Source organism: Cyanistes caeruleus, chromosome 1, assembly GCF_971803275.1.
Source record: "Cyanistes caeruleus chromosome 1, bCyaCae1.hap1.1, whole genome shotgun sequence".
NCBI classification, from domain to species: Eukaryota; Metazoa; Chordata; class Aves; order Passeriformes; family Paridae; genus Cyanistes; species Cyanistes caeruleus.
Window position 1 is genome coordinate 144,847,769 of NC_141701.1, and position 24,718 is coordinate 144,872,486.

The 24,718-nt window shown below is 39.9% G+C and overlaps 1 long non-coding RNA gene across 1 annotated transcript; it reads right to left on the reverse strand.

Annotated features, from left to right (window-relative positions):
* Window positions 1-19,773: 19,773 nt before the first annotated feature.
* On the reverse strand, window positions 19,774-20,351 carry LOC147655993 (uncharacterized). Its single transcript, XR_015279718.1, has 3 exons — window positions 20,242-20,351; window positions 20,029-20,118; window positions 19,774-19,796 (listed from the first exon to the last, which is right to left on the reverse strand). It is a non-coding gene; the product is annotated as an uncharacterized LOC147655993 (long non-coding RNA).
* Window positions 20,352-24,718: the final 4,367 nt, after the last annotated feature.

Here is a 24,718-nt window from a genome sequence, read left to right on the forward strand (position 1 = left end):
TGGCCAGCTCCATTCAGGCAGTCTCACAGGGAGGTGTTGCTCTTCTCCCCAGACTGAGCCTGCTCTAAGCTGCCTCGACAGGCAAGGTGTGCTCAGCAGAACCACACTGTAGACTACACATCCTGCTGTCTGGGGGGCAGGTCATCAAGTGTATGGAAAGGCTTTAGCAACCAGTCTTTTGTGAATGTTTTTGGGGTGGCCTTGGGGCTGTCAGGACAGCATCCTCCTGAATGCTGTTCCCCTGTGGCTGCCTGGCCACAGGCAGGGAGAAGTTTCTGTGCCTCAGCCCAAACCCAGCAAACCTATGGTGACAGACAGTGTGGAGATGTGATCTGTGTTGGGTGCCTGGGCTCACTCTGGCCCTGCAGTACTCCAGTGTATTTCCATGGATGGGTTCTGCATCATGAGCTGCTCCTCTTGCACCAAGATCTCTTCAGTGAAGCCTTTCCACATCTGGCCCTGCTCTCCCACGGCAAAAAACCATCCTGGTGTCCTTCCAGTGCATACTGCCAATTTAACAGGTTGTTACACAACCTGACTATTTCTTTGCTTACCTCCCAGGTGGCATTTGGCATGGTGAGGAGTTCAGACCTATTCAGTGAGAGCAGGACAACATCAGAAAAGGCAGCGCAGAAAGAAAACTTCACCTTCTCGAGAGCTATGAGCTCATTCTCAGAGATAGAGCACTTAAAATGAATTAGTGTATTCCAACACAGCAAAAGCTATAAATAGAGTGCTTATAAATAAACCAGTTTTGTCCCTTTCTCAGGCACCAATTCAGCAGCCTCTTCCTCCGTGTCTAGCACAAGCACATACTTACATCCCGCTGATTGCGATGGGATAAGGCATTGCTTTCAATTAGGCATGTTTTGCTTAATGTAAGCTATAATGCTAAATCTATCCAGGTACTAGCCCTTCTTCCCTGTTAAATCAATAGTGCTTAGAAGCCTAACTCCCCACTGTGAATCTGGATTTTACATTTTAGGACAACTTCTATGTTTTATGACTAGGAGGTGGATATTTCCTGTTTCAAACGTTTCTGTTTGCCGTTCCTGAGGGACCACCCTTCCCCGCAGAAGGGAGCTACTGTTTGCGTAGGCCATCTTTCTCACTCCAACACATGAGCAGCCTCCTGATGCCGTGAAAGAGAAAACATCACAACTGCTAGCAAATGTGCTGAAACGAGGTTTAATTTGAAAGCAAACGCGTGCAGTTATCACATGGAATCAACTCTAAACGGAGAGCGCTATCGCATCAAACACATTTTGATGGGCCAAATCAAAAAAACCTGAATCTTTCAGAGATGTGCATTTCTGGATTGGCAAGAAGAGCCAGAACACATGGCACAAATACATCTGTTTGGCCAGATGCCCTGAGGACAGTGTTGGCATACCCAAGGAAGTGGCCAAATGTTTGATGTTATCCCATGCAAATATTTGATATTATCCCGAATTGGACACAGGTTCATGTCACCACTCAGATGAGTTATGCCCAGAGTGAAAATATCCACCAGACATCATTATGCAGAGATGCTTAACATGTCCAAATTGGACTCTGAGCCTATAAACAGTTTTTTATACAGCTGACAAGACCTCAGTGACTCAGGCAGGGAGCCTAGTGTGAGTGGACAGAACCATAATTTGCACCATAATTTCAGTTCTAACACACCAGCTCTATTGGCAGTATCTGATTTTGCAGTTTAAATCTATCTTGAAAGCTTATGTTGACACACAGAAACACCTGAGATAATAAATTAGCTTAAATACAGCCGTTATTTACCTGCAAATTGCAAACATGGTTTTGCCCTTGCCATGTTTGCTAGCTCAAGAAATGTCATGTGGATATGTGAGACGCCTCTGAGCACCTGTCATCAGGTCACTGGCCTCTCCAATGAGTCTCACTGCCTCTTTAACCATTTTCTCCTTGGCTGCTCTTTACATCAGAGTGCAAAGCTTTTTCCTCACAGAAGTGCTGTGTGTTCCTGCTTACCACCCTCTGAGCATTTTATTTTCTTTAAATTTAGCTGCAAGCTCATTTTCTTTGCTTATTTTCACATGCTTTCTGTACATGCACCAAAAATACAATCATCAGTGCTTTGTTTTTAAATACAGCAACTAGTTCCAGAATAAGCTGGTGCAAGCAGATGAAAAATCTCCCACATTTACATCAGCTGTGCATCAGACCCACAGGCTGAAAGCAAAGCAATGCCCAACACTGGCTTTTGAAATGGCCTTCTTCCCCAGCTTTAACAACTAGTTCTTCTAATTCAGCCTTAGCACTGGGAAGAATGTCATTATTTTAAGGAATTCTGACATAATTAATACCGTATATTAAACTTAATGCTAGGGCTGAATTTATATACTATTAAGTCACAAATTTTAAGAAAATCCCTTCCCCTACCAAGATGCCAAGATATGTCAATCTTCAGGCTGCAAAACAAGACCTTTTCCAGGGCAAGCTAAGCCAATTCTTTTTTATTTCAAGCCTTTTAAATGACAGAGGTCTCTGTATTTGTATGTACACAGGGTAGGAATGGTTTCAGTATCCTGTGGGCTGTCAAATGACAACCATTGGACTCTTACACCCTGCCTCTGAAACTTTCTGAGCACAAAAATCTCTAAGCACAGAACATTCTGCAGAGCCTCCTTGTCTTCTGTAGGGTTTGAGGGAGCTGTTAAGTTCAGCTGCACACCCCACCAGGCAAAATCAGCCTCATTTCTTGCTGAAGGTTTCTCCTGTATCTTGTTAAAAAGTGGGGCAGAAAGCAGTTTGGGGGTGTTCACATCTGAGTCATTTCAGAGAAATCCAGCCTACAACAGCATTTCTGAGTCCATTATGATGGTGTCCCAGGATGTTGTTCTGTACTCCTGTTCCCTTTAAGAACACAAGGTCTTCATATTTGTCCTCACAAGGGAAATCATTTCTTTGTGTAACTTTATTTTTTTTAAGGAGAATGGTAAGAACATTGAAAACAGTAGAAAATTTCATTTTATCTTGGTCAATGCTCAAAAAATCTTACCCTTTAAAACAAATTTATAGCATCTTCCAGCCCTTGTGTCTGGAGATGCCTGAAGAATCTGCCAATGTCACCTGGACCTCAAGAACAAACACATTCATCTTGAAAGAAGACAGATTAAAATAAAGGGCCCAACTCTACTCCCACAGAAATTTACCCAGCAGAAACATTTCTAAAGCACCAAACAAACCCTGCAGTGGCTGAGTCCTCAAATATTCTGTATTAAGTACTGTCTCTGGAGAGGTGCTTAAAAATTCATAATATGGTGTATCTATTGATGTATTTAACGGAACTCTGGAGTAAGGAAGTAGAACTCTCCACCACTGTCAAGATAACACTGCCAAATTTTCCTTTGGATCTGTACACCTCCAGATGAAAACCTGAGCTCCCTAGGGGCCCAGATATTATAGTTGGAGCTGACAGCTTGGATCTCTATTGTGAGAAATTATTCATGATATTAGCAGTTCTTTCCTCTTAAGGCAAGCATGTGAAATATTACATCTTCACTCAGATTTCCTGCAATAACCTGATACATAACTCAATATTAGGAGACGTTCATCAGCAAAAACAAACGTGTGTTAGTGCAGCAGTATAATATAACAGAACTCGATACCAGGATGTAGCTGCTGAAATGAACTTGCAAAAAATAGCAGCTATATAGACATTACATCAAGTGAGGAGCCTTTTAGGGAAGGCAGAGAGATACATGCACTGTGAGCCTTTCTTGCTGCATATCCCATCTTCCCTCTGCATGAGAGAAGTTCAGCTTCACAATAGAACTGCACTCTATTGCACTGTGAAAATATTTGCCCTCTTTTTATCTGTTACCCCAGTCTAACACTGTCAATAACCTAATTGTTGAATATATGGGAGTAAGCTGTGGGTTGCTATTGAAATGCTTCCCCTGAAGATCTGATATCAAACATGCAAGAAACAAGAGGGAGTTTGAGCCCTGCTTTGGAACAAGGCAAAGCTCCTCCTTGGGTCGTGGTTTTCTGGTTATGTGACTCCTAGCTCAGAATTTACCCTTCAGGCTTAGTGAGGCATGAGGAGAAGACATGTGCAGGGGGCATACACTACACACACCTAAAATGAAAGAAAACTTCAGTTGTAAGGGAGTCTCAGCTTGAATAAAGTGCAAATTAAATCAACTATCATCATTCTCTACATTTAACCAAAACCTGACTGTACCTAAAAGGCTGTGAATGAGGTAGTCCTTTATAATCTCCATATCCTTGTATGCTAAATCCTACTGTACCCTGAGCAGATGGACAAGGATGCAGTTGATGATTTGACTTCAAACCTTTTGATTCAGGTTTCACTGTGTAACCATCTTGCAGAGCATAGGCTCGCTCAGGCCCACGTTATGCAGCTTTGAAACACAAAGAGCAGTAAAGACTGAGTGAAAACCCTTCTAACTTCAACATCTGAACAACCCTGTTCTCCTTCTAAAAAGGAGACTGATGTTTAAAAGCAAATGCTGACCTGCAGTCTATACAATTTTAACTAATCTTAGGTGCATATAATGAGCAGCTGTAAAATCCTAACGAATGAAGCCTCTTTTCCCAGCAAAAGAGGAACAGTTCTACAGTGCTATTTAATTTATACTTTTCCAGATATGTTTGAAAATAATGGTTGTAGTCTATAGCTCCTATTTGCACTATTTGCATCTGCTTTTCCAGAATGCAGCAACCCCTGTGGTACCCAAGGAAGTCTAAGGTCTCAAGAGGTCACAATGCAAAAGAGTTTGACCTGAATTAGCACAAGGTTCCACAGCACCACCTGTAAAATCACATATTCCTGGAACTAGGATGAAGGACAGGAGTATGAGGTAGGCAGGGATGTTTTTGCATGGTAAATAATGCTCCAGAAAAGGTGGATGCACCAGGGATGGAGGCAGATCTGGGCTTGTTGATCTGCAGTGGTGAAAGGAGATGGGGTAGTTGTGCCTTCTTCTTCCTAAGAAGGATGTTCCTCTTTCCCAGCAGGAAAGCTGCTACAGCTCCATCCTGCCATCAGCAGCAGCACCCAGCCCAGCACTTCGGGACTCTGCCACAAGCAAAGTGGACAGAGGGGCGCTGGCAGCCCTTGGCAGCCCTGCCACGAGCAAGTGGATGCTTTGTTGACCCCAGATGAATTCACAATACTGCTCTGAAGAGGGTAAATTTTTTTCACAAAATTACAAATGGAAAGATTGAAGAAATTCCTTATGACTTATCTTGTGGCTAGTGGCAGGAATAAAATGTGCACTTCCTGCCTGAAAGCCATGCCTTTACCCATAAGGCCACCCTCGCGTCCCACTGACATAGCTGAAGAATTACATTGCATGAGTCACCAGTAACTATTTATATTTGAGGGCTTAGAGCACTTGCTGTTAACCAGAACACAGAAGTTGTGCTGGGCTGATGCAGAGAACAACTTGTGGATGCCCAGGGAAGGTCTCACTTGCATTTCCAATCTGTCCTCCCACACTATCTTTGTCATAGGGCAACAAGTAGCACAGTGGCATTTTTATGTGTTAATTTTTTTCCCCACCCACTCTGATTTCAGCCTCCAATTTGACCTTTTGTTTGCCAGAGATGTCCATTGGAAAGGCTACTGTGTTGCCACATCACGTAAGACCAAACATTTTGATGGGCAGAAGTTCAGTGGTCTCCAAGACACTTTTCTGCATATTTTCTACTACAGCTGAAAAGGGGAGCTGAAAAGTATGCATGGTTCAAAAAGATCCCATGGATTCTTACAACATTTTGGTCCGCAAAGAATTAAACTGTCAAAATATGTATTTGCACATTCTACACCTTTGTGTGCTGTAAACCTTAATCATATTCTGTAATTCCCAATCACTGGCAGTACCATCCTCTCCTAGTGGGGAATTCACTATGGCCTTTGCAGACTAGGTTAAAAAGTCCAGATTCAAATGGAAGAATAAATAATTGAGCATTATTTTAAAAGCTATAATAAGGCTATAATTGATTATTAAGGTAGGTTATATACATGGTGATTCAGTTGTTAGAGTCCAACAGGTTTCATTTAACCAGAGCTCACAAACATCTATTACATTTCCTTTTCATGTGCTTATAACCATCTATAATAATTATGTGTATAACACACTCATAAATCCACTGACTCTATATTAAACCTCTCTGAACCCTTTCTAAGTGGAATCTTAATATAAAGGGTGAGAAAGGTACTCCATTATGGAAATAGACCCAGATATTAAGAAACATTCAACATTAACAATTTCAAGAGAACGCGAGAGAACAACAACGTTTTGCCAGTTGTGTGCAACTACGTGTGCAAAGCATATTCTAATGAAATTGGGAGAAAATCAATACATATATTCAGAAAACAGTGAACTGTAGAACAGTAGATATCTACATCCTGCCCTATTAATATCTGCCTCACTGCATATGCCTATTAATCAGTGTCTTATTTTTGTTCTTTCAAAGATATTATCTTTTCTAGATCTTTTTTTAACTTAAAAATAATAATGAAAACATAGATATGTATTTCTATATATAAGTCAAGAATTAGGCAAAATCTTGCTCTTCAGTGCAGCCATTATCCTGAAATTCAAGCACTTTGTGGTAAAAGCACGGTACTATCTTGGGAAGAAGTTTGCATGGCAGCAGCCACACTGCTTTAATAAAATGCCAGTTCTGTCTCTCCCACATGTAGATTTTTTTCCCATAGACTTCAGTGGCCAGAAGCTCTAACACAATTTGAGTATTTTGAAAAGAAACTAATAAATGGACTATTGCAAAAGTGAAGTGCTTAGACCCTTTTGCATAGGTTTGCGCACTGAATTTTCTGAAGAAGCATTTCTCAACCTTTCTGACTCCCTGAGGAAGGAAAGGAAGGAGGCATTTTCATTTATCAGAATGCATTTATACTGTATAATCCTGTGCAAGGATCACCTCAGCTTGATTGTTTAATCATTTCTTTAAAACAATGCAAATGGAAGGCAAAGTTATTTTGATTCACCCCAGGCTGAAAGGCCTTGGCAGAGATTTCATAGCAGACAATAGAAGAAAGACTGCAAAGAGATAACAAGGAAAACATGATTAAATCACTGAAGTGACATAAAATCAATAGAAGGAGGCAAGGATCAATAATTCTTTGCTCTGAGTAACAGTCAGTAGCTTTTGTACTAATTTTCAGATTTTTCCAGGATTATTTCCTGTTTGATTTGTGTAGACAGAGACTTTCTTTACAATAATGTTCTTTTAGCATTTTTGTTAAGATTATTCTTTAGTAGGTATTTGTTGCGTAATTCATTACCTACATTGGTTTCATTTGTGCTGGCTCATACAGGAGTCAATGACTAATCACAAAATAACAACATAGAGCAATTATTTAAGAAAAGCTAATGCAAATTCATAGCCATTGTAAAAGGGAATTTTCAGCTTTTAGTAGCTGTATAGCAGATTTCATTTAGTTCTTCATTTATTGTGTCAGTTCACAGTATTTGTTGCTAAATATCCAGAATTTATTAAATCCAGACATTCCAAAACAGAGCAGATGAAGCAGAGAGATTCACCACCATGGAGTCAGAAGGATCTATTGCATTTGAAAGAGGAAGAGGACCAGACAAATTGCATTTTGCAAATTGCCTGAGTTTTACAAACCCATCACAGACCTGGAAGCCTATTTCTCAAGTTTTCCTAAAAATGCCTGCTGCAAATCAGCCCAATCCCATATCATACTCCAGCAGAAAAAATCCTGTACAGATGCAGACCCACAGCAGCACTGATTCATCCCGTGGTGCATCAAGGAGAGAATATAAATGGTCCTGGTCCTGGGTTAACAATTAACACAGAGCTAACCTCCAGCCCCTGAGGGCTGTTCCTGTATTTGATTGCCACTGGGTCTAAGGATGTAACTTCTCAAATGTTGTGCCCCACACTTTGGAGTCACTGGAAAGCCCTAAGGTGGTTGTGCAACATCCACAGACCCCAAAACATCAATGTCAGCTTTCATGACTATCCTCTGTGGTGTTATCCTACTGTACCAGTAACTTTGATAGTTTAAAATTCATCAGGCTACAGAAAACACAAGTCTGGATTGCAAACTCAGCAGATAAAGTTATTTTCTTTGCAATCTAATGCTTTATCTCTTGGGTTTCATTCTAGTCTGGTTTTCCTTCGGATCATCAAAGTTTATTTAGGACAAGGAATAATGGCTTTAAATTCAAAGAGTGAAGGCTTAGATTAGATATTAGGAAGAAATTCTCTACTGTGAAGGTGGTGAGGCACTGACACAGGTTACTCAGAGAAGCTGTGGATGCCCCATCCTTGGAAGTGTCCCAGACCACGTTGGACAGGGCTTGGAGCAACCTGGGATAGTGGAATGTATCCATGTCAGGGCAGGTGGAACCAGATGATCTTTAAGGTCCCTTCCAATCAATATCATTCTATTATTATTTTTTCCTTATGAAGGTAAGAAAATTTTTAATTGCTTACCTGGGTGATTCTCATGGCTGATATTTAAAACACCATCAAATCCCAGAGCAGTTTCACAGTTTTGACCACTGTGGGAGCAGGAGTTTGTCCCGAAGACTTGACAAAGTCAGGGTAGTTGGTAAGATCAAGCTGCTTTATGTCTTGGGATGGTTTTAGCTCTTACATTTAAAACCTGTGAAGAACCACTTCAGTTCATTTTGATATCCTTCTCCCACAACAGTAACTGAAAAGGCTTCATTTCACATGCAGCAGTTTAAAGTGGGATGGCCAAGAGGCCTCCCAAAAGCAGTGAGGAGTACAGAGGTATTACCTTCAAGTATATCCTACCTATAATTATCTCCCAACTCTTGTGTTCATTCCCTCAGGTGCTTTGACTTCAATTATTTTCAAATACACCTGATTGTATAATGATAAACTTACTAAAATTACAATTAATGGAGTTCTTCACAATCTGCCCTCGATCCTCTGGCCAGATGAAGCAGAAAAACACTCAACAGAGCCCACTCTGATTTTTCTGGAGGTGGCAGAAATTTAGGCAGAAAGATATTGTAAGGACAAACAGAAAAGAAATCCCACAGTTCTGAGGGGTGAAACAACTGTTCATCTTTAAGTATAAGGAATGGGAAGCCTTAACAGCACACTTCCACATATGTTCTGGGTGACTTCTATGTAAGCAGAGAGCAGAAGACATGGATCCCTCCTGGCTCAATGATCATCAGGATGGGATAAAAAGAGGTGATCATCTGAACTATTTGATCACTAAAATACCTTAACAAGGTGGTGAAAAGAGCTGGAATAAAGCTGAAATGGCAGGAGTTTCAACTGTGTGTTAGCGCTGCCTATTTTGATAATAATTATGTCCTCAAGGAAATTCACATTTCTGCATGTACACAGGCTGGGAAAGTCCTTGAGCACTCCTCAGTAAATGGTTAATACCCAAGTACACACCAGTTGATCTCAGTGCCTTAGGGACATGAGGTAGGTACCAGAATTATGGAAAGCAACATTCTCCAAAAAATATCCTCATTGCAAAATAGCCTCAGTGGAATTTGGTTCATTATAGACTATATTATGATAATATTATATGTAATATGTTATAGTTAATTATAATATACATTATATATAATTATATATATTATATTACCACTGAAAAACATCTTGTTAGATCTTGTAATAACCTCACAATATTTCCCTTCCAGTCCATGTCCAGTGCTAAATATGGTTCAGGAAAACTCAACAGGAGACACCAACAACTGTCAAATTTTGTTCTTTGGAAGCTCCCCAAAAAAGAGAGCACAGGTTGCCAAGGTTCAGAGGAGCTGAGCAACCATTAACTTCCTAGATCCTTCCCAGTGAAGCCTATTCTTCTACAAATTAAAAAGGCTTCTGAGAATGGATAATATAAATACAGTATAAATATGACACAGGGAATACATAATACAGCACTTAACGTTAGAATCAGGGATGCATCTTTAAAAGCACAGTTTCTTGCTCTTGATTTTCTTACCCTGTAAATAAAGTGGAAGAATCCTGTATGTATTTTGGGGTATATAAAGCTCCTGCTAGTGGTCCTCTAAAAACAGAAAGAGAGGAAAGAGACGCGACTGCAGCATCTCCACTGTTTAGACAGGACACTGGTATTTGGCAGGGATGTAACAAATTACACCAACCTGTGTGAAATCCCTATTGCAAGGGAAAATGCAGAATTATGAGATTTCAGCAGCAGTCAGCTAATGGAAAACTCAGCTAATGGAAAAATGTGCCTTTTTGGTCTGTCTGCAGACCAGAAATGCCCACATGCCCTAGCAGTAGCACATCACTAACTGCTGTATCTGCCAGGGCTAAAATTGATCCTGTAGATGACAAGGCTGGATTAATGTTGGGTGAAAAAAATGGGAATGGGTGGTGGCAGTGGCCTATCAGGACTTACAGGATGCACCAGCAAAGGGTCAGGCAAAATCTGAATTCAGGCTGGCACACCAGCTCTCTCACCTGTGGCCTTCCCCATCAGTGGCAAAATTATTCAGTGGCCAACACAGCTGGACCCATGAGACAGAAGGAAAAGTGATGAGTAAGACAATGGGTTTTCTATAGACTCAGAAAATTCTAAATTATTTCACTTCTGAAGTGTGTAACAGAGAACATACAGTTTTATGAAGAGCCTTACACTACTTCATTTCACTGACAGTGGAACAATCCCTGAACAGTGTGGGTTCAAACAGCCTCATAAGCCAGAGAGGTGTGAGGTGTAACACCACTGTGCAAACACAAAGGTTCAAATGACATCCCTGGACTGTCTGCACCTGCTTGCTCTGCTCACACCTTGCAAACACAACCAAAATTGTTTCTATGTTGGCCAATCTAGTTTTATAACAATACAATAAAAAAGAGGGGCATTTTGAAGGCGATATTTTTCATGTGGAGGCAGCAACATCTGAGACCAATGCCACACTGGGAAATGCTGCTAAATGGTAAAAAAAAAAAAAATAGAGTATTTGAGGAAAGTAGCCTGGAGAACCTTAGAATGGAAGATGTTTTCATTGTGGTATCAAAGTTATTCTCCCCTTGGTGAGGACCCACAGGATTTACACTTTTACTTCAGCAAGGAGCACTCTGAAGCACCTCAGGTTGTTCTCTTGGTCCACAGTTCTTCTGACAAAATACAAGAAAAAAGTCTCTTTCTCTCAGCTGAGCACACACTGGCCATATAAATAATGGAAAAAAGCAATCTGTATCTGTTCAGGACTGCTAGAGTAGTATATTCTAAAATTTTCCTCCTGGAAAACATGCTGGAAATATGGATTTCTAGGTGTTTCTTTTGTTTTGTAGTATGAAAAGGGAAAAATAAACGAATTTATTGATTTTTTTTTTCCAAAAATACAACATTTTAGTCGTTTATAGTTTTCTGTCATAAATAGACACTGACTTCAAGCTGGAAGTTTTCATTTAACTTGTTTTTAATTGCAATTAGGAGTTTATAGTCCAACTATATATAACCCCATAAATCATCATTAAAATGCCTCCAGTCACAAAACAATGACCAGAACAATAATCACAAAAGTGAGAGATTTACACTCCAACTGAGACAATAGCACAAGAAAGTAAATGTTTGCACTCTTCAAGAATATCAGTGTCATTTATAAAGTATGAGTAATAAAATCAATAGACTTGATATTAATCAGTATCTGGGTGGACCTTGTTCTTGTACTTAAGATAGGCCTTCTGATAAGATAGTTAGCTATATGTATTCCCTTTCAGTAAATTAAAATATATTTCCTTGAAGATATAACTTGCCAGCCATAATAATGTGCCATTATGCTGATGATTTACAAACATATTGTAAAACACAGCAATGCAACAGCTGTGGAAATAAAATAATCAGCCTTCCACCTCTCTGCTACACAGGGTCAAACCTCTTATTTGCCTGTAATGACAATAAGGAATAAATAAATACCCCAGTATGTGATGAGGGGGGTGAGGCTGGCTATTGAGAATGTGCTTTGCATGGCAATCAATGATGTGTACTGAGGGAGCACATTTAACCACTCACTATTTATAGGACATGGAGAGGCTGTCTGTTCCAGAGACTCTTACCTAAGCTGAACTAGAGAGGCACTTATAAAATTGAATCTGCTGCTCAGAGCTTGGGCTCTGCTGTAAATTACAATCCACAGTCCTGCCCGGCTGCTGAGCCATGGTGAGCTCACCAAGCTGCTCCGAGGATGTCTGTGTGCTTTTTATGCAACTGTGTCAGGTGCACACAGGAAATAATAATCAGGAGGCAGAGAAACACATCACAGAAAGAAAAATATTTAGCAAGAGCGGCTTCTGAAAGGATGCATTACTTTGTCTTTACAGTGCTCTTCTGGCTCAGCCGTCCTGCTGCAGTCTCATATTAATGTTGGTAATATTAATCCAAACTCATACCATTGTTATGAAGAAAAGAGAGGAACTGATTCTTAGCAGGTCACAATCTTTCTCTCTGTTTTCCCTCTGATTTCTACCTCTTTTATGGGGCTCTGTCATGCTGTGACATTTGCAGGTCACAGTAGCATTCACTGGGTGTAACACCTATTTAAGCTTATCTGCAGAAAAGAACCTGGCAATGATCTACCTGGAGCTCTTTTACTGCTGGAGATGATCCAGGTTTTCCTTTCCTTCCTTACCACCCCCCTTCTGATGGCACGAAGTCAATACTGAACCTGCCTTGCTGAGCCTGTGTTTTGCAGGAGAGGGGCTGAAGGTCCAAGGTCAACAGAACACAACTTCCTTCAAAACAATGGAATTGTTTGGGCCTTTCCATTGGCTTACAGAAAGCAGGTGTCGATCCCCAGTCAGCAGCACAAATAAATCTGAATCACTGAGCTGTACAGTGAGACACCCAGCACATTGGGTAATTCAGCTGGCTGATGAGCGACAGCAAATTATACAGGTTTGGGTCCAAGATTAAATTTGCATTATTGCTGTTAAAATTGATCAGATGATGCTTTATTCAGTTTGATTCAGTTAAAAGTCTTGTCATAGTCCTTGCATGCTTCCTACCTTTTGATTAAAGTCACTAAGAACTATTCCTATCGTGCAGGGACAGGCAAAGTAAAACTAAAATATTAAAAACTGTTTTGCCTGCCAAGCACAAAGAAGTGTTAAACTGGCAGAGCTTGGAGCCTGCCAGAACCTCATGATTTCAGCGCTTGTGTTTGTCCAATAAAAATAATTCTGAACATTTTAGATCTCCACACAGCAACTCACAGCATAAAAATAGAACGCTTTGGGATATCAGTTGTTCAGGCAGACATGCACTTTCACATAAACCAGCTACATCCCACAGAGCTGGGACTGCTCCTGGAAAAAGTTCATGCTCATCTGAGCCCAGAAATCCAGAACAGAGGCTGCTAAAGCACTGACCTCAGTAGCAAGGTTGTCTTGTCTCAACCCACCACAATGGAAAATATTGTAGATCTGGGGAAGAACTGATTCAAAGTATGACCTGGCATGGGAGATTTAGAAAGAAAATAAAATGGTCAGCCTTTTTTTAACCCACAGAGCTATAAATCTTAGAACAGGGCATGTTTATTTCTATATACATGTGTGTACACACATGCAAAATGTGTGTTATGACCCTAGAGGTGCTCAGGTGTCCAAAGTATTTCCAAGACAGAAAGATCTGTTCTTGCAGACAGATAGATTTATTGCTGTGACTGTTATTGTTGATGTTGTTGTTGTTGTTTTCTCTGTAGACAAAGATGAGCTTATCTTGGACCACATTTTTCTCTATACAGTAGTCAAGTCTTATCCAGGTAAGGTAATCAAAATAAGGTCAAATGGACAAGAAGTTTATAATCTGGCTGAAAAATCAGGTTTGACAAATCCAGCATTATGTCTGTGAGCAGGAGAAAAGACCTCAGAGGCCTTTCCACCAGAAGTACTTTCTCTGGAATAATTCTGCAGCAGGAACACCATAATCATGGTGAGACTGACAGGTTTCTTCTGAGCTCCCTCTAGTGAACCCAGTGACCAGCTCCTGCTCCCTCCCACTGAGACACCCTCAGCCCAGGCCAGGATTTATAACAAATTGATATTTTCCTTTGGTGTAGACACTCCTTGCTTGTAGACATGGTTATTATTTTTCTCCTGAGTCACTGATGGAAGCAGATGAGGCTATGGGAAATTAGGGGCGGGATCCACTTATCACATCTCTAATCTAATCACATCTGTAGCTCATGAGAAGTTTGACATTTACTATAAACCAGTTGTCTGGGCTCCACCTATAGCCAGCATGGAGAGACATAAATACCTCCAGAAGGCCATTCATTGCTGTCTATCTCTTTTCACTGGCAACAGGGGACTCCAGATAGCCCTTTTAGATTAGATAACTAAGTGTCAAAGGGATAAAATTAGGTGAGATGAATCCCTTGTGATTTGATTTCTCCATTAAGAGGCCCTTCTGTTACTCTAGTCTGAAAATCTTCTTCTTTCAAAAAACCCCCTTGTTCCTATCTTCATTTTAGAATTCGATTGAACAGAGCAGAAGCAGGGAAACCTTCTGAGAATGATGAGCCCAGCACCATGCCAAAGCAGGCAGAAGGGCACCCACAACTCTCTCCAATGGAAAATAACTCCTGGGTGTAAATGCTGAACATTTGAGTCCACTGCAAGCTCAGACAACCTTTGAACCATTGACGTAGAAGTGTAAATTCCCCAAGAACTAAGCAAATAGTTGCTGGGGTGAGTTCATCCTTTCTTCTCCTGTGAGACATCCACAGGAAAACATTTTCTTGAATACTTTTGCACTGTCACAGATTGGGTTTCTACATGAAGAGATTATTCATTAAAATGTGACTCTGAGAAGTGAAACAAACTGATTATTAAAGGCTGAAATGCCTTCACCCAAAGGCACTGACAGAAAATGAGGTGCCATTGAGCCAGGGAGTGTGTAAATACCTTGGGGCCAGACTCATGTAGTTTTGATCCCATTGGATAATCCCAAATAGCCTCACTGAAGCCGATGGGATTGCTCAAGGAGTATGTTACTCAATGGGAATAGAACCAAATTTGGTTTACCCTGAGGATCTTGCAAGAGCAAAGAATACACATGAAATACTTGGTCCTATTACAGACAGGAGTAACGAAAACAAAACAAAACAATTAATTTCAAAGAGTCATATTTGACCCAAAGTATAGGCAAAGAGAGTATGTGTCTTCCATCTGCTTGATGCTACATTTGGCATTCCCAATGAAAGAAATAGAAATATGCAAAATTTATGGTGAAACGTGCAATCAAAATGTCTGCAAATACAAATATTGTCAACCATATAGATGCACACATATCTCCATTGTATGCTTCTCCTTCATTTTGCTTTCTAATTTGAACATATGAATTACACAGTCTGGTTAGGTCATATGGTACGGCGTTATTCTCTTTCTTGATGGCATAAACCTAGTGAGAAATGCTTTTGATCTAAATATTTTCCCATTGAAAACCTCCAGTTATATGAAAACAGTGGTTGTAAAATAGTCCCACTTATTTAGTGGTGGTAAAATAGTCCCACCTGACCAGAGAGGAGGTTCTGGTCAAAAGAAAACATGTTTGTGTGTATGTGAGAGAGAGCAAAAGTCTTAATACCCCAATGGCTGAGACATAATGAGGGATTATTATAAAAGAAAAAAAAAAAAAAAAAAAGTGGATACTGTCCCTATGGTGATGAATTATTTATTCAAATGATCAAGTTCTCACAGGAATGACTGGAAAAATTCACTGCCTGCAGGGTACAATGATTAGGACACAGGCTGGAAACATGGGAAACCCCACCCTCAGTCCCCACTCTCCAGCAGGCAAAGCAAGGACAACCTGCAGTCTTCTACATCCCAGGTGCAAGTGGAAAGTTCTGTCAAAAATTTTGTTCTGCTGAACTTTTGGGGTTTTTTTTTGTTTTGTATTTGTGGAAAGTCTGTCCTTGATTTCACCCTGATGCTTAAAGGGGTTCAAGTTCTTTTTACAATTTATTTTGGGAAAAATTCAGTCCAGGTCCTGCCACTGAGGACTCACATAATTCAGATATTTGGGTTCACATCTGATCAGGGAGCCAGCAAAATTACTGAATTTTGGAAGGAAATCAGGAAACTTTTAGTATCATTCCTTTCAGAAGAAAAACAGCTCTAAACTCATCTACATAAAGACAATTTCTTCATTTAAACCTTCATCAGGGCAGGTAGAAGCAGGGCCCAGGAGTGAGCAATACTCACTCTAGGTCACAGGGAAAGGACAGAAGTTCACTAATCCAGGAAATGCCTGGAAATGCTGGGACTTCTTTGAATCTGATCACTGCCTGATTGCACCATTGTACAGGCCAAAAACCACCCTGGCTCTCACAGAGAATGATGCAACTCTATGTGAGAACTACAAAGGTACCCTCTAATCCTGCCCTAGGTTAAGATGTCAGGATTCTTAAAGAAAGTTTTCTGAATATTATCATTCTAACAGCCTCTGTCCCCTGTGAAATAGACCATTCAATTTGGAACTAGCCAGGTGTAGTGGAAAAAAAGCTTCCCACATCCTATACGAAATCCTCTTCACTGAAAATCAACCAAATAATTGTGGGTAAACATAAAAGGAACATAAATAGTTCTATTTTAATCTTCCTGTGTTTTGCAGCATTCACCCAATATTCTGCAGGTCATTAAGACAAAGGTGTGTGAACACCACCAAGAAGCTGAGGACAAGCTGGGAGTGAGCTGCAGATTTGAACCCTGTGTGAATGTGTGCATCTACACACATTACACAGAGAAATCTCAGAGAGTTTGGAAAGCTCATCTTTAGCACAGACAAAGAATTTCAGTCAATGGTGGCATAAAAAATAAAACAGATTGCAGATTTTGATTCATGAACTGGGAATTTACTGGAAACCTTAATCAGGAACACAGTAAGGGAACGCCTAGAAAGCTATTGTTTAATTAAAGATAGTCATAACTACAAAGAAATTATGTAAGGACATCAGAATTCTCAACTTTTGGATATAGCACCATGCAAAAGCATAAACTCATACACAAATGGTTGAAGGTCAGGTCACTGTTCATAAGGAACTGGTCTATAGTTTAAGTTAATGTAAAATCAGGTCAGGATAGGAGGGGAAAATTCAAAATGATTAGTGTTTGGGTGATCATTGCTCATATTGTTATGGCAGTGACCTTAAAGAAACAATGAACCCATGATTAAATTAACTAGATTGTACCTGCATGGAAAGACAGTCATTAGTGAGGACTCCAAAGCTGGGCTTAATTCACTGGATTAAGGACATGTGATGAATGAGACTGAACACTACAGATGATACAAACTAAACAAAAGAAATAATACTAAGAATAGGGAAGAAGTATTAAAGAGAAGCTCAGCTCTTCAATCCAGGTGAGTTTTAGTGCTGCCTTCAGTGACAGCACCTGTTGGAGCAATCCCATTTTAGACAAAACTGGACTAGGTTGCTCTAGATTGGTGTCTCCAGAGCAAAGTTTAGAGACTGAATCCTACAGGAACTGGAACAATGCTGAAATGGAAAGAAAAGAATAGAGGGTGAAAAGGAAATCCACATAATTCCAAAACTGCAAATCAAGGGAGACAAGTTTCAGACAGAACAAATGATCTACAATAGTAGAGTTTGTACATAGAGAAATATGCACAGGCCATACAGCTCTGCCAGCCTGAGACATAGACACAGTAGTGACCACTAAAGTGGATGATAAAATCTCAAATCAAAGGGAAGATTGTCACATCTATTGTGCAAATCACTTCTGCACTTGAGTTACAGTAACACCCTTTCCCTGTTGTGTTTGTTTCAATAACAAGGTAGAGAACTGCTTGTGATTTCACATTTAAACACAGCTCAAAAAACTGGGATCATGATTTCAGTGATGGTTTGTGGTTGCCATTATAATAGAAATAATAGAAATAATAATAATAATAATAATAATAATAATAATAATAATAATAATAATAATAATAATAATAATAATAATAGTTCTTTTATTTTTGAAAGGGTGCAACAGAAAGAGAAACAATCCAGGGCACACAGAGCAATATTTAGATTCAGGAAGTTGGTCTGCACCAGCATTCAGAGAGGATTATTCACATTCATTAAAAAGAAAAGTACACCTATGGCACATGAGAGCCTGGTTCTGCGTCTTTTAAACTGGCAATATTCTTTTGATATATTTAATGTAAGGTTTTGATGATGAGACAGAGTATTAGAAAGGTCTAAGCATACTGGGGATGACAGATACCAAGAGAGTGTCTCGATTTTTGATAGAACTTCCTTGAAGACAAAAAACTTGAGAGGACAAGGCTGACAGTGACTATAGAAGGCATCCTCACCTAGACCTCATTTTGCAGAGCAGTTGTAAACAGGAGCTATAACTCACAACTCAGACAGGAGAGATCCAGATGGGCCCTTTGGCTTCCTTCCATAACAAAATCTTTAATTTTCCTAAAGAAAATAGCAACTCCATGCACATGCTGCTTACTTCAGAGCAAAACTTGGTTTACAAACTCAAGCAGTTTAAGGATTAAAAAGTTTAGTCTGTCTCAGCAAATGAACTTTATCAAAGTGCAGGGAAAATCAAGCCTTCAGGTAAACAGGAGCATTTGCCAAGTGGAAATCCCAGCTCTTTGTATATTTAGTAATGAGTGAAGATAAGATTTCTTTTTTTGACAGCATGATGGATACAATCATAAAAGGAATCATGCTGCTGTAACAGAGTATACTTGAAGAGTGAATTTGAAGGCTGTGTCTTTATTCCAAACATGTCTCACCTTTCTTTTTAGAGTACATGAAAGCTAGTTTTTCTGGCATGTGAAAATGTTTAAGTTTTGTTGGGTTTTTTTTTCTTTACTTCCTGCACCCCAATATGGATGTGTTATGTTTAATTGTCAAACTCAGATCTGCTTCCCAGTTCAATAATCACTGACTCATTTAAGCATATTTATTTAATTTTTTTATTTTTTTTTATAGATAGAAAGGTACAGTAAGCAAAGAAACACAAGATCTCAGATGAACATGAGCTCATAAATTGTTACATGTGATTCTGCTACTGTGGGTTAAAGGAGGGGGCAGCACCAAGAATGTGGTGAAACCAGCTGCTTTGAATCCTGGTATTTCAGCATAAAAGCCACAGATCTTCCATAGATTAAAAATTAAATTGGTTTATTGGTCTCAGCCTGTTAAATTTTGGATGCTTAACCATGTCACAAAATGAATCAGATCTGATGTGATTGACAGTCTCTGCTCAGAGAAAAACCTCATAGCTACTGGCCACTCATGACTGAAATCTAATGATCCAGCTCTGCTGGAAAATCCATGCAAGGAGAAATTCTGCTGTACTTCACTTAAGAGACAGAGCAGCCAGATGACTCTCTTATTTGTCTTAGCATTCACCCAAAGTTGAAGGTGCTTGAAACCTTCACGAGGAGGACAAAACTAAGCACAGGTTCCAGAAGTGTGGTGGGCATTCATCTTAAGGGGTGTTTTAATAATTCCTGTGAAATTCTCTTTTCCCTCAAAAATGTGCTGAGGAAAGTCCAGGGCACACTGCTTCATAACATTAAGCTCACAAATTGTACAAGTAACAGAGGCATATTCCATCTCATCTCCTTGGATCCAGGATGCATCAAGAGATCCCAGCAGAAAGGAGATCAAACTGTGAAAACAGCTTACCCCACAACACATTCTCAGTGATAGTCTCTTGTTCCATGATTGGCCTCAAAATGAGGTTGTGAAGATGAAATTATCATTTTAGCTGATGTCATCAGGCCAAGAGTCCAGCTTACCTACCTGGGAAAAGATTCCTGGGGTCACTGACAGCTGAGCCTGGCTGTCAGTCCATGGAGGGACTCATCTGAGCTCATCTTGGCTCATCTGAGCCAAGCCATGTCCTTCCACACTACTTACATCATGAAACAGACATTTGCAGGGTTGAACTTTCATATGTTTAACTTCTTATCAAAAGTAGATACAGGACCCCAACATAAAATAAGATCATAAAATCATAAAGGTTGGAAAATACCTCTATGATCATCAAGTCCAAAGAAATATCTGCACCTTGACACCAAGCACAGTGCCAGCTGAGATCCTTTTTAGTCTGGTACTTGACAGTCTAAAAATAAAGAAAATGTTGTTACATAGCAGGGGTAAATGCTCCTTCTCACTCTTCAACTGAGAATGAGTAAGTAAAGAGTACCATTCTGAAAGAAAAAACAGACATTTTTGATCATATTACTTTTTAAACTATCTTCAGTTGAAATTCTCTGCATTTCTCAGCGAGGAAGAATAGAACAGTGTTCTCAGAAAAAAATAAAATAAATAAAAAAAGAAGCTGGACAAGCTGGGCAGTAGATTTTCATTCATAAATCCTTGAGAAATCATCCACAAAGGTACTCATTGCAAAGGCTGCTGCCTGCAGACCTCTGTTTCCCCAGGAGCAATGGTGAAGGAGGGAAACACAGCTATGATCAGAGCTGAGAGTTCTGGTGGCACCTCCAGCAAGAAGATGGCTTCCAGCTGGCACCTAATAGTGCAAATTGTCTTTCCTAAAATGTGATGGATTGGGAGATTTCAGCTGTTCCAATAACAATTTGAGAGAGGAAGGATTGGAGATTAACTTCTTCATCTAATCAAGAATGAAAGAAATTCTCATCACAATAATTTTAATCATATTTTTGTAAAAAAATATCAGAGAAAAGTTGTGAGCTTTCTATGCCAAGTAAAAAAAAAGGTAGATCTTGATCAAAAGTGTCAATGATTTTGCTTCTTAAAAACATGTCTTTATAGTTTATGTCAGCATTTTATAGGGATTATCTATTTGTTCTGGGAAGTCTTTATTAAATTTGAAAACAAATTCTTTGGAGGGGAGATATTTATGATCTCTCACAAACTATATTAGACTTCAACCACTCTCTTGGGGCATTATTTGGGCTGGGAGAGAAACAGGTTCCCTGATATTTTTGTTTTCATCTCCCTTGCTCTCAGCCCATAAAACGCTTTTGTTTTGTAGAAAATCATGAATAACTTATATTTTAAATACTGTAGCATAGATCTCAGAAATTATGCAGAGTTTTAAGAAGGCCTCTCCAAACTCATGTGGATATTTTATGGAAATAGTACAGATGCTTTGTCAAGACAAGCTCTGCCTTCTTTGAGCTTGTCAATGCGCTGTCATAATCAGAAACAAACATTTGAAATCATATAGTCTGTGAATATGTTAAATTAGGCCATTACTCTTTACAATTGTCATTATATGAACCAAACATGACTTCTATGGAGTCATTCCAGTGCATTCTGCCAATACAGATCAGAAATAGTGTTTGCAATACTTTCTTTTGAAAAATATGAGTCTATAACCCTGAACAGGAAGTTGCATACTTTCCTTGAGGAAGAAAAAGATTGCACAGAAACTCCAAAAGTCTGAGGAGGATAGAGAAGAACATTTCAATCCTCCTGCAAGAGGACTGCATGGCAGCAGTTAGCTGTGAAGTATCTGCTGCTGGGGAATCTGCAGAGGGCAGAAAGGGGATGTTGCAGTTCCCTCTTGATGAAGCACAGCAGAAGATGAGTTGTGCTACAGCCAGTGCTTCTAATATGTACTTGCTCCAAACTCTGCATTTTTAATAGTGAAGCCATAAATAAACATAAATATGCTGTGTTCCTGGACACAAAATAGACAAATATGAATGTGATCTTGGTCTGGGATCAGGAATCAATGTTAGACAAATTCCTTGGGATCATTTCTTATTCCGTGTGTTAAGCAGAATCGAACAGGTTTTTAAACAGCAGATTTGAGGGTTCTAACATTTTTTAACTTTAGGGGGTAAAAAAGATCAAACAAGAAAAAATTCTGTCTTAAATACAGGGTGTGACAGTGACTTAATACACTGAAAGGACTAGGATTAGAACTAGCAACACAAGGTTTTCCAGCATCCCAGCCAGCTGGACACGGCTTTGCAGGTCTCAGTCTGCACGGATCAAAACAGGAGTATGTAGGTATAAACAAAAGCAGAATTTAATTACAAGTGCACATTTTTTATTGCACAATGGTCTTTCAAAAATGCCTACGTGAAGAAGAACTGTGATGCTGAGTTTGATCATTTGTTGGAGACTCTTTGTTAAGCAGAATGAGTGCAGTGCAGTATGCAGAATACGCTGACATCTTATGGGCCTGACATTTACTAAGGTAACGAATTAAAGTAATTATGTTAATGTATAATAAATGCATTCAACAGGAAATAAAAACAGCACAGTGCAAGAATTAAAAAAAAAAAAATCTTGTTTTTCTAAGTGGCTGTCATGTACAGAGGTTAGCTTAGCAGAGGTTTTTTGGAGGCTGATAATATAAACATAGATTGAAATAATGCTTATTTCTAGGGAAAATAATAGTGACCTTCAAGACATCAGATTAGAAAACGTGAATACAAATTAAAGATATCCATTCTCTACATTGTATTTGTGACTTAAAAAATGAAAGGTGTGGAGTTGTTTACTTTCCTCTATAGGACCTGCCATTCACAGCCTGGCTCTTGGTTTACCAAACAAATTGGGCAACATTATACTACCTGAGTGACATTTCCACAAGCTGCCTATGGGTCTGTAGGACTCAAGGAAGCACTGTGGTGGCAAGGCTGAATTAGTCACCACACTGCATCTCACCTACCATAATGAGCCACTCAGGCTCTCCTGGCTTCCTGCACCTACAAGAAACTTGAGCTTGCCTAGACTGATCCACAAGATCCAGCTGGGCTGGTGGATGAGAGGCTAGACATGACCCAGCACTGTGCCCTCACAGCCCAGAAGGTCAGTTGTGTTCTGGGCAGTATCAGAATTATTAGCTTGGATGTTAAAAAGGTTCTTCACCCAGAGGGTGTCTGGGCACTGGAATAGGCTCTCCAGGGAAGTGGTCACAGCACCAGCCTGGAAGAGTTCAAGGAGCATTTGGAAAATGCTCTCATGCACCTGGTGGGATTCTTGGGGCTGCCCAGTGCGGGGCCAGAAACTGGATTTTGATGATCCTTGTTGTTCTCTTTGAACTCAGGACATTCTGGGATTCTGTGATTCTTTGGAAAAGAAGGGTGTCCAGCTGACCAAAGAAAGTTGAGGGAGGTGTTTCTGTCCCTCTGTTCTGCCCTCATGAGACCTCATCTGAACCACTATGTCCAGCTCTGGGGTCCCCACCATAAAAAAGACATGAATTTGCTGAAGCAAGTCCAGAGGAGGCCACAAAGATGCTCAGAAGGTTGGAACATTTCTCCTATGAGGACAGACAGAGAGTTGAGGTTATCCAGTATGGACACTTAAAGACTCCAAGGACACCTTGGGGCACATTCCAGTGTTTCAGGGGACCACACAAGAGCTGGAGAGGGACTTTTGACAGGGACATGGAGGGACAGGGCAAGGGAGAATGGCTTCAAACTGAAAGAAGGGAGGTTTAGATGCTAGGAGGAAATTCTTTCCTGTGAGCATGGTGAGGCACTGACACAAATTTCTCTGAGTTTGCAGACACCCCATCCCTGGCAGTGCCCAAGGCCAGGTTGGATGGGACTTTGAGCAACCTGATCTAGTGGAAGGTGTCTATGCCCAGGGCAGGGGAGTCAGAACCAGATGGTCTCTAAGGTCCCTTCCAACCCAAACCATTCTGTGATTCTGTGATAAACATATCTTGCACATTTGCTACGAGTGAGGATGCCCTCTCACAACGACTTGTGAAGCTGTCACAATTCAATTTTGTGCCAGAGATTGCAGATGCACAACTCATTGCTTAAGAGAGATCACTGTCCTGCCAAATCACCAGGAGTCTTTACAACCTTTTCCCCTTGGCTCCAGCCAATTTCAGAGAATACTGCTGGCTGAACTTCAAAATGGTTATTTACACAAAAAGGTGTTTAAAGGGAGAGTTTCTTCCTGGCTCCAAATAATTAATGAAATTTTATTTCAAAATTGCTAAAGCTCACACATCATTTAAAACTGTCTATTCAGCATAGATACTCCAATTATGTAAGTATCCAGTCCTGTTTGAATCACTCTGAATATAATTGCCTCAGCAATATCTAGAGATGAGTTTGGCCAGAAAGTTTTAAAATGTATGGATGACAGTTTCAGCTAGGGTAAGAGAGGCATTTCTCCCACTGCATCCTATCAGGACCAGCTGAAGACTTTTATAAAGTTTCATTTTGCTATATCAAATTGGAAATCTTAATATGCCTCATTCTGTAAATTGTTCCACTTACTTCAATGGGTCTTCATACAGATAAGGTGAAGTACAAACAGTACAAATAAAAGGGTAGGCTCTTTGAAGAAGAGATGTTCTTATACTTGTTTGGGTAAAGCTGAGTGAGGTGCTTCTCTCTTCAATTCTAAACTTTGCTGCAATAAACAGAAATGAATAAAAATAGCAATATCAAACTGCACCAATGTCTGCAGCTTGTTTGGCTTGCCCTGGGATTCAACTGGATATTAATGCATAAAAATACTGATTAAAGCTGAGCAGTTTTGCCCCAAATTGAATTCATTTTAAGAGCAGAGAGGAAAGGGAAATATTATCCTGCTCTTTGCTCAGCATATTTAGATATAATGACATAATATGCACACATTCCAAAAAATTGCCTATCTTTAGGTAGCGCATTTTGGAGTGATTTCAAATTCCCTTAGGTTATATCAGCAAAATGCTTTCCCCTGCCTCAAAAATCACTAATCTCTCAGTGCCCAAT